An 8,965-nucleotide genomic window follows, 5' to 3' on the forward strand; every position below is an offset into this window, starting at 1 on the left:
CCGCCGTGCTTGGCGGCGGCTGCAGCCCCCTCCGCTTGCGGCGAGTTCTCGGCTGCTCTCCCGCTGCCCGCCTGCCCAGCCCTGCCGTCATGTTCCCCGTGAGGGGAGGGCGGCAAGTCCGCCGCGCTGAGGCGCCTGAGGCGGGCAGAGGCCTCCGGAGCCCCCAGCCGACCCAGCTGGCGGGAAGCACGTTTGTCGTGCAGTGACATGAATTTCAGCGGTGAAAATACCTGTCCGTCAGAGTGAGGGGGGGAAGTAAGCGCCGTGGAAAGAGAAGTGAATCCAGAAATGTAAAATGGAGGTTGTTTCGCCGTTCAGGCATTGGGGTAGCTTTCTGTGGTCTTCATGAAAGCTGTTAAGATTTTTGAAGGGAGTACTGTGTTTGATAAACAAGGGTGAGTGAGTGGACAGCCGTGGGATTTTTCAGTAAATTTTGAACTTTTAATACAGTACAAACATTTTAAAAAGCATCACCTTTTGTGTACTCAAAACTACAGATCAAAACGAGAGGTGGGAGCTGTGGATCTTAAATAATCAGTTTTCCCCTTAGGGCTTTCTTAAACCAATGCATTTTGGAAAGTAAGCTGTTTTATAGATGAGCTGGTTTTATTTTTGCATATGGTAGAGTTGCAATCACATTTTAACAACGAAGAAAAATTAGTATGAAGGTAAAATAAATTTGTTGGCTAGAAATATTCTCTGAAGCCGGATGCTCGGATGGATGGTGACAGGCAATGTCTTTAGCCAGAAGGTCTAAGCATAGGTAATTGGTAACAAGAAATACTGTCTCAGCATGCATGCCATCTCATTAGCATCTTGGGTAATTTTCTGCATTTAATTTTCTGATGTTTTGTTGCAGAGATGTTTACACATAGTAGAAAATCTCGTGTCTTTCCTCACATAAACCTTGTTCTCTTTTTCTCCCTCTGATAATGAGGTTTGTGCAGGTATCATCACTGACAGGGCTGTTCTCTGCTCACTGAAAATGTGTAATCTCATTAGCAATAATGGTAATCGAGTTTATGCATCAAAAAGAGAAAAGATCATTAGTAATTTAATCGCTGCCTGTGATAAATCCTGCTCAGGATTTATCCTAAGCAGAAACATTGATAGCTTTTTCTTTTAACCAGAGGGTGTACCTTTTGTATTGCTCCAGAGATAATAGAAAGTACGTTCTATTTTATGAGGATCAGAATCATAGTACTTAGACATCTAAAAGTCCCTTTAGCTCATGCTTTTTGTGCCACTGATAATTCAGACTTGTTCATTACTAGATACTTTCCCCAGTCTAGTGCTTAAGTCTTCCAGGAACTATTCTTGTTTTTCAGTTTAAGCGGTTTTTGTTCTTGCTTCTTAGCTTTATTGCTGGTTTTAGCAATAATTTTTGTCTTAAGTAGTTCTTTTCTTCCCTGTACCAAGAAATGTGTATCTCATTTATTTTTTCAAGAAATCAAGATTTTATTCTGCAAATCTTTCTGTCAATTTGAATCCTTTCTGCTGCTTTTTGGAAAAGATGCACTCCTGCTCTGATTAGTTTGTGCGATACAAGCCTCAGTCACCAAACATGGCCACAGGCAGGAACAGCACTATGTCCAGCTCTGTTTGTCCCATGTCAGATTTGGTGAAAATATGGGATAGAATTTTATATTCCTTTAGCCATGTTATTTTCCTTGGTTTTTACTTGCAGGACTCTTCAATGCCAGCTTGATCTCTGAGAAAAGGTTCGTAGGAGTGGTTTGCAAAGACACTTAAAACTGCAAGTCCTGTGCACAGCCAAACTAGTTTAATTGTACGTGTAGACATGGTGAGTGACCGTGGGAATGATCTGCTTGTAGTTACAAATGACCTTTAAAAATGAGCTCTTTTATCTCACCTTGTATCACCTTCTAACAGTTACAAGTATAGGAGGCGTTAGAACAACATAGATATGTGGTACATTTATAGTTGACAAGGGGTTCGTGTGGAAATAAAAAAAAAAAAAGGTCTGTAATATGTAATTGATGACCATGCATGTCATCACAGGATAAAATACATTGAATTAACATTGGATAAGAAATCATGTGTATCTCAACCTTAAGGATGATCACAGAATTATTCCCAACTCCCACTGGTATTCTATTCAGCCTCAGGTCCACCTCTGGTCTCCTTTCTGCTGTGTAATTATACCTGAGTCTGTTTTTTGGACCACGTCTAGTGAGAGGCCACTCACAGACCTGCTCCCTCCTGCTTTGCCTTCCATTATCCCTGCTTGTTTCCTTCCATGCACTTCTGTGTATATCCTTTTTTTTTTTCTTCCAAGGTCATGTACTTACAGAGGTCATTCTTGCATAAGTAAGGACCTGTCCTACATGCTTGCTTGTCCAACAGATGACTGTAATGCATCAGTTATATATGTATCCTCTGTTATTACTTAGAAAGCTGCATTTTCTGTCTGCAGTGTCAATCTCACTTTGCTGTCTTTGGATTATTGGTCATTACAAGACACAACACACGGAGCAGATGTCCTATTGAAAACTGTCTGGAATCATCTACTCTACCATTTACTTAGCATCTTTGAGTTTAACGTCAGTTTTTAATCTACTTTTCCTCCCATGACAGATCTCAAGGTCCTTACAGAATTACAAAATACCATCTGTGCAGTGAGTTAGAACTCCAGATGAAAGTACTTATGAAAGGCAAATATTTTGTGCCGGACTTGTCATTGCCAATGACAATGGGTTTTGGCATTATATCCATTGCTAAGAACTCACTGAGAGGCATCAAGGAGGAGAAGAAAATAATCTGGAAGCTCAGGTCAGTTACCCTAACATGCTGCATTGTAGTGTTTCAGAACATCCCTGCTCTTCTACCAGTAGTCACAGATCAACCCATGGATCAGTGGGTTTTATGGTGTTACATACCCTCCTTTTTGTCATAGTCCATAGCCTGTGGTGAAGGACCCATTACAGGGACTTCAGGTACAGAGGGACAGCCCTCATCAGTAGCACAGCGCTGTATTGCTGGAGGAAAGTGTTCTTCAAGAGTCATGAGTAGTTAGTGATGACTAGAAAAGAATTAAAGGAAAGATCTGGATATGATGACCTGATTTTATAAAAAAAAAAAATGTTGGGTAGGATTAAAACATTATTTTTAGGAGTAGCTCTGTAAATCTAAGCTGGAGAAGAAGAGCTGAGTTTTACTCAGTGATTTTTTTCAGGACAAATAAATTGAGGGGTCTAGGTGCTCCACTGCAACACCCTTTCTAAGTAATGAATGTGGGACTGTATAGCCATACATATTTCTCTATTTCACTAGTGTATTTCACTATTAGCTTATTCTAATATCAAAATAAACTATTTCTTCTAACAATGTGTTCAATTTCTCTTACATGAATACAATTTATTAGACCATTTCAAAGACTGTGTTTCTAAATTCTGTAAGGTTGGACATGGAAAATCTGATGGCAGCTTTTTTCCAAAACTGTAAAATACAAAGACTATGGCTTTTTTGGTGTATTTGCACTTCTCTACAGGATGTGCATATATTTCAGTACAACAAAAAACTTAAAAGTTTTAGAGGAACAGATCCTCCTCTTCTGGTGAAGAGCATTTACCCTCAGGAGATAAGGGCTGTACAAGTTACACAGTACAGTGCAAAGTCAGATACTTAACATTCTACTAGTGGCTTGTTACGTTTTAGTAGTGGAAGTCTCACTGTTTTCTGTTTGTGGCATAGTGTTGTAAAACAAGGCTCATTACAGTAATATAAATCAAACAGTATTTTTGATTGCCCCCAGTCTTCTCCTACTAAGAGCACAGCTTTTTTTATCTCAATCTTAGTTTTTCTGTTGGTTTCAGTTGAACCTGCTTCTTATGGCAGACTTTTAGTGGCCAGATTTATTCCACCTGTCCTTGGACACTTAGCAGAGATGCATCAGCAAGGAGCATAGCTGTTCAAGGTCCCTGCGTAGTCAACTGGAAGAAATTGTTATCTCTGTATGGCAATTAATATCTTAGCTGTTGTAAAATTGCTCTGTGGAAGTACCTTTCTAGCTCTGGTAGCTACAGAGCAAGCCTATGGTGCATAGGCTTCTGACTTAGATACTACAGTGAGATTTGAAAAATGATACGAAATGCTTGAATATTCTTTTACCTGAAATGTCTTGGTACATGCATCTGCTTTGCCTTAAGCATAAAATACTTGCCTCTTGATTTTTGATATTTAAATAACTTGCAATATCATAGTCCTGTGTAAATGTCTCATGCTTTTAAGGTATGTAATTAAGAACTAAGAATTATGGCTACAACACCTGAAATTGCTGGAAGGAAGCTAATGTATTGCCAAAATTATTGCCCAGCTGTCTGGCGTTTTTACTAAATTTCTGCTTTTCTTCCATAATTATTTGGTTTCTGTTCCAAACCTCCTCCTCCTTATTTATCTTTGCTTTATGAACAAAACATCATTAGTATACCTCTCATCAATTATACATGAGGCTAATGAAGCATTAGACACTACTTAGACTTCTGTTCAAGTTGTAGTGTAGAGGCCAGGGTGAAAAGCTAATTTATCTTTTACAAGATGATGCCCTTCAGTAAGAGTTAGCATGAAGTAAGGAAAGAGTATGTAGGTAGGAATTACAGAACCATTTCATAACTTTCTAGAGAAAAAAATACACGTACCATCTGTGCAGTGAGTTAGAACTCCAGATGAAAGTACTTATGAAAGGCAAATATTTTGTGCCGGACTTGTCATTGCCAATCATGATTCAGCATTTACTTCTAAAGTTCAGTGGTTGTGGCTCCAGACACAGGTGGTGTTCATCTTTGAGAAAATAAGCAAATACTAGTCACTCTTAATCACGTAGGTTGACACTGTCTAAGAAAACTGGCTTTCCACAGTGAAAGCCAGTTGTGAAAGTTGTATCATATGCAATTATTGCCATGAACCCTCCTCTATAGCAATATATATATGTTGTTATATATAGCAAGGCAATCAGTCAGCTGAATCCCAAAGCCCTAACAGTCCATTAAAGCATGCTTTAAAATATGCAACTGTTGCAGTTGTCAAGACTTCTGTACACTTCATCTATACTTTTGAGTTACTCTAAGGATTAACTAGTTTTACTGCCTTTTATTGTTGGCATATGGTTTTGTTAATCAAGGTTGTAATACAGCTGCATGTGTACTTAATGTATTTTAGAATTAAGTTTATTTTGGTCTTGACTGTACTTTTTGAAGAGAAGCAGACAATCTCATAAAGGCAAATGCGGTTCTTCGCAGCACTTGCTTTCTGTCTATGTTTAGCAGTTCCAGTATTAGGAAATGTGTGTCTTCTTGCACATAACAAAAAATGTCACAAAGGCCAGACATCAATACGTGGGAGTGATCTCATGAATCTTTCAGGAAAAACAGCTGGTTCATACTATTCCACATGGATAAATCACTCTCAGACCATAAAAAAAATTGAGCGCTCTACAAAAGGAAGCCCTAGTTTTCTTCTTAGTGGATGATAAAGCATTTTTCAGTAAATTCTAATTAGTTCATAGAGAGACTTGGAAGACCAATAAAAAAAAAAAGTTATTCACAAATTGGATATGTTAAATGCATTGTGACAGCCAGCGTTTAAAGTAAATCACTTATTTCATATACAGAAGGTGTTGTAACAGCCTCCTCCTCCAGCTAAGAAATCCATTAAACTCCTCAGTGTATATAGTCAATTGGATCACTTGCTTACTGAGACATTCATGTTTCTAATAAAGAGTAATTGGACAATGCAATAGGATAGAAATGTAGAAAGAATTTTTCTTTTTATACCGTCAGATTAATTTATTAAAATGATTTTACAGACATGCAATTTCTTAAAGCATTATTTAACTTCAAAAGCTTCAAGCATGCCCATAATTAAGTGATGAGTAGTTCTTTCATAGCAGCAAACTATAAAAAGACCCCTCAGCTACACCTGTAATGCAGATGCTGTAATGAAAACAGGAAACAATTAATGAAGTACTGGAGACGCAGGCTGAAAGCCGCATCCACTAAGGGTTTTTGGAATCAAAAAAAAAAGGATACTTCGAAACCATTAGAACCAAGACTCACGAAATAGTGTAGGAGTGAGAAGGAAAGCGGTTGAGAAGGGCAGCGGGAACAGTGCAAACAGGGAGCCCACAAGCTTACTTATGTGTTTTACATAAAGTAAAGCTGGTAATTTGGAACTAAATGCTGACAGAACACTTTTGCTTTAAGTAATCATCATCTATCCTGAGGAGAACCACAGTTCCAAAGGTCTGCGTTTGTCTTTCCATATATAATGTCTACCTTAACACAATACCTCATGTAGTGTCATGGCTTTGTGAGACCTTCTGTGTAAATGACAGAATTAAGATAAACAGATAAGAGAGAATTATAAACAGATGTGTGTCACATGGAGGCTTGCACCCACAGTGGTTTTCACAGACCTAAATAAATTGATTTAAAACTGGTTTTAATTACACTGGTAGGACTGCTGTGTGCTGATAGGGCATCAGTTAGGCCTCAGTTTCTGTGTTTTGACATAGCCAAGGGGTTTTTAGTGTGTATGATCTACTTACGTATTATGCAATATATAAGTGTGTTAACATACATTATCGACTGATTAAGGTAGTGAGGCAAGTCAAAAAACCAAAATCATATAAAGAGCCAGATTCTCTTCTCATTTACACTTACATAATTGAAATTGTTTGATGTCATTTAGACCTTACACTGCTGTCTGGACAAAAATTGGCCAACAAACTGATTCTGTGAGAATTTTTTTTTTTTTAACAATAGAGCAATATTAAGTAGAAATTATTAAGTAAAAAACCAGAGCATTGATAGCAGACTATGTCTCATAATTATAGAAACTAGCTTGTTAGATGTGCAATCTTAGGGAAAGTTAGTTCTATTCTATCTCCATTTCTGTAATACAAATACAACTGTCTCTAGCTTTGATTTTTTTTTTTTTTTAAGTTAGTGTTATAAGGATTTGTAGCAGGTATAGGCAAAGACAGTGTAAATTATATCTTAATAATCATCCCATTTCTGGGCTCAGCTTTGGACAGCACCAGTTGGCTCTTCCTGAGCAATACTCGGCTTTAGTTTGGCAGACAGTTCATCCCAGGAACAGGGTCCGAAAGGGACGGTAGAGAGCACTGCACGAGGTTCGGCTCCTCCCAACTACACGCTGGCCCAACAGGCTTTATATCCTCGAACACTCCCAGATAACCTCACGTTACACCCCATTCATGCAACACAGGATTCAGCATCATCCTAAAACAACAACTGCAGATTGGTCTGCAACAGAGAGGTATTTCAGAAAGTGACCAAAAATCTCCTCCTGAGGCAATAAATGTACATGGTAGCCAAAAGAGCCCCAGACAGGGATCCATCCTTGGACTTGGTCTGTGGGTGCAGTCAGATAGTCTGCTGGAAAAAGGAAGCACAAACCAATGCGAAGACGAGCAGAGTGAGAGACACGGATGAGGTTGGTTAGATATTGCTTCATTTTTTATGTCTGATTAGAGTAATTGACTTAATTTTTAAATTTTAATTGAATAAGCTCATGTTACTTTCAAATTAAAGATTTGCATAATGTAAGAGTTATTTCAGATATCTTGGCAAATTTCACGGAATGAAAATCTTGAAAGAGGAGTACTGGTCTAGTCCTGAAGTGCCAACCACTTGAACACAGGTCAGGAGCACTCCAAGAGTCTCTCCTCCACGAAAGGATTTGGTTTGGAAACTGCCCGTGGGAAGTACTCATTGGAGCAAAGACTCTCCTGTTGACAAGTGTTATCTACAACTTCCATGGCATGTTAGGGGGCTGGAAGCAGGGCTGGAGACTTGAGGACTGAAACCATGACTCTCTATCGAACAATGATTGTGTTGATAAAATTTATGGTGTACTACCTCGCTGGTAAGAAGTTAAATTCCCTTAAAGAACAGGACAGTGGGGGTGGAAGCTACGTTGTGGAATGTGCATACCGCAAGTTTCAGCTATTGTACAACTATGTAATCTCAGATTGTCCTTTGGCTGACTGACTGTATGCACATTTAAGTATTGATGGGCCAAAATCCAACAGTAGTGTTCAGTCAAAGGTAAGCTCGGGTACAATGACCGGAAGGTTTCTGGAAATTCCAGGTAAGTCATGAGAGATGAAGTACAACGACCTCATTGCTTATTTTACTATAGTCTGAACTCTATATGGAGCACTTCTGGATAGAGTTTCCAAAGCCATCATGCTCTCTGCAGTGGCCATAGAGACCTGAGAAACACCTACAACTAAATGTTTTGTCTTCTAGAAATAAAAATCTCTCTCTGTGGGAAATCTGAAGAACTCTCCATCACAGATGCAGGTAGTTTGGGGACAGTATATGTGGAGGCAAAGCTGTGTTTCGTATGGAAATCTTAACACCTTTGGTGAGAATCTAATAGATCCTTATCTAGATGGGGAAAAAAAATCGCATAAAAGCAGGAATCTACTCTCCCTTTATTGAGGTTATATGCTGTACAAAAATACTATAATCATTAATAAAAAGTGGGAAGCATAATGCTATGGGTTCATATGAGGGACCGGTGAGAACTGAAAAGATTAAAGTTTCTTGGTGGAATTAGATCTTTTTTTTTCAGATGGAAGTATTTTAAGTAGATACTTCAATAATATACACATACGCTTATATAATGGATGTGGAAAAACTACTTGACTGTCCCTTGTTAAGTGATGCACCAAAATCACAATGGTATGGACTTCACTCAGCTTAAGGAACTGCCATTTTGGCACTTTACGTGCTGACATCTCACACAGCACAAAGGAATTTTTCCAAATACTAGGAAATGAATCCTGCCCACCAGAAAAAGCTGATCTAGGCATCACAGGCTGAAGAACTTTATGTGCGTGATAGCTGTCCAACTACCTATGAAACAAGTTCTAGCTGTGATGCAGAAGCAGAACTACATTTTAGGAAATGGTTTC

This window comes from Pygoscelis adeliae, unplaced genomic scaffold (genome assembly GCF_000699105.1).
Source record: "Pygoscelis adeliae isolate BGI_AS28 unplaced genomic scaffold, ASM69910v1 Scaffold142, whole genome shotgun sequence".
In the NCBI taxonomy this organism is placed as follows: domain Eukaryota; kingdom Metazoa; phylum Chordata; class Aves; order Sphenisciformes; family Spheniscidae; genus Pygoscelis; species Pygoscelis adeliae.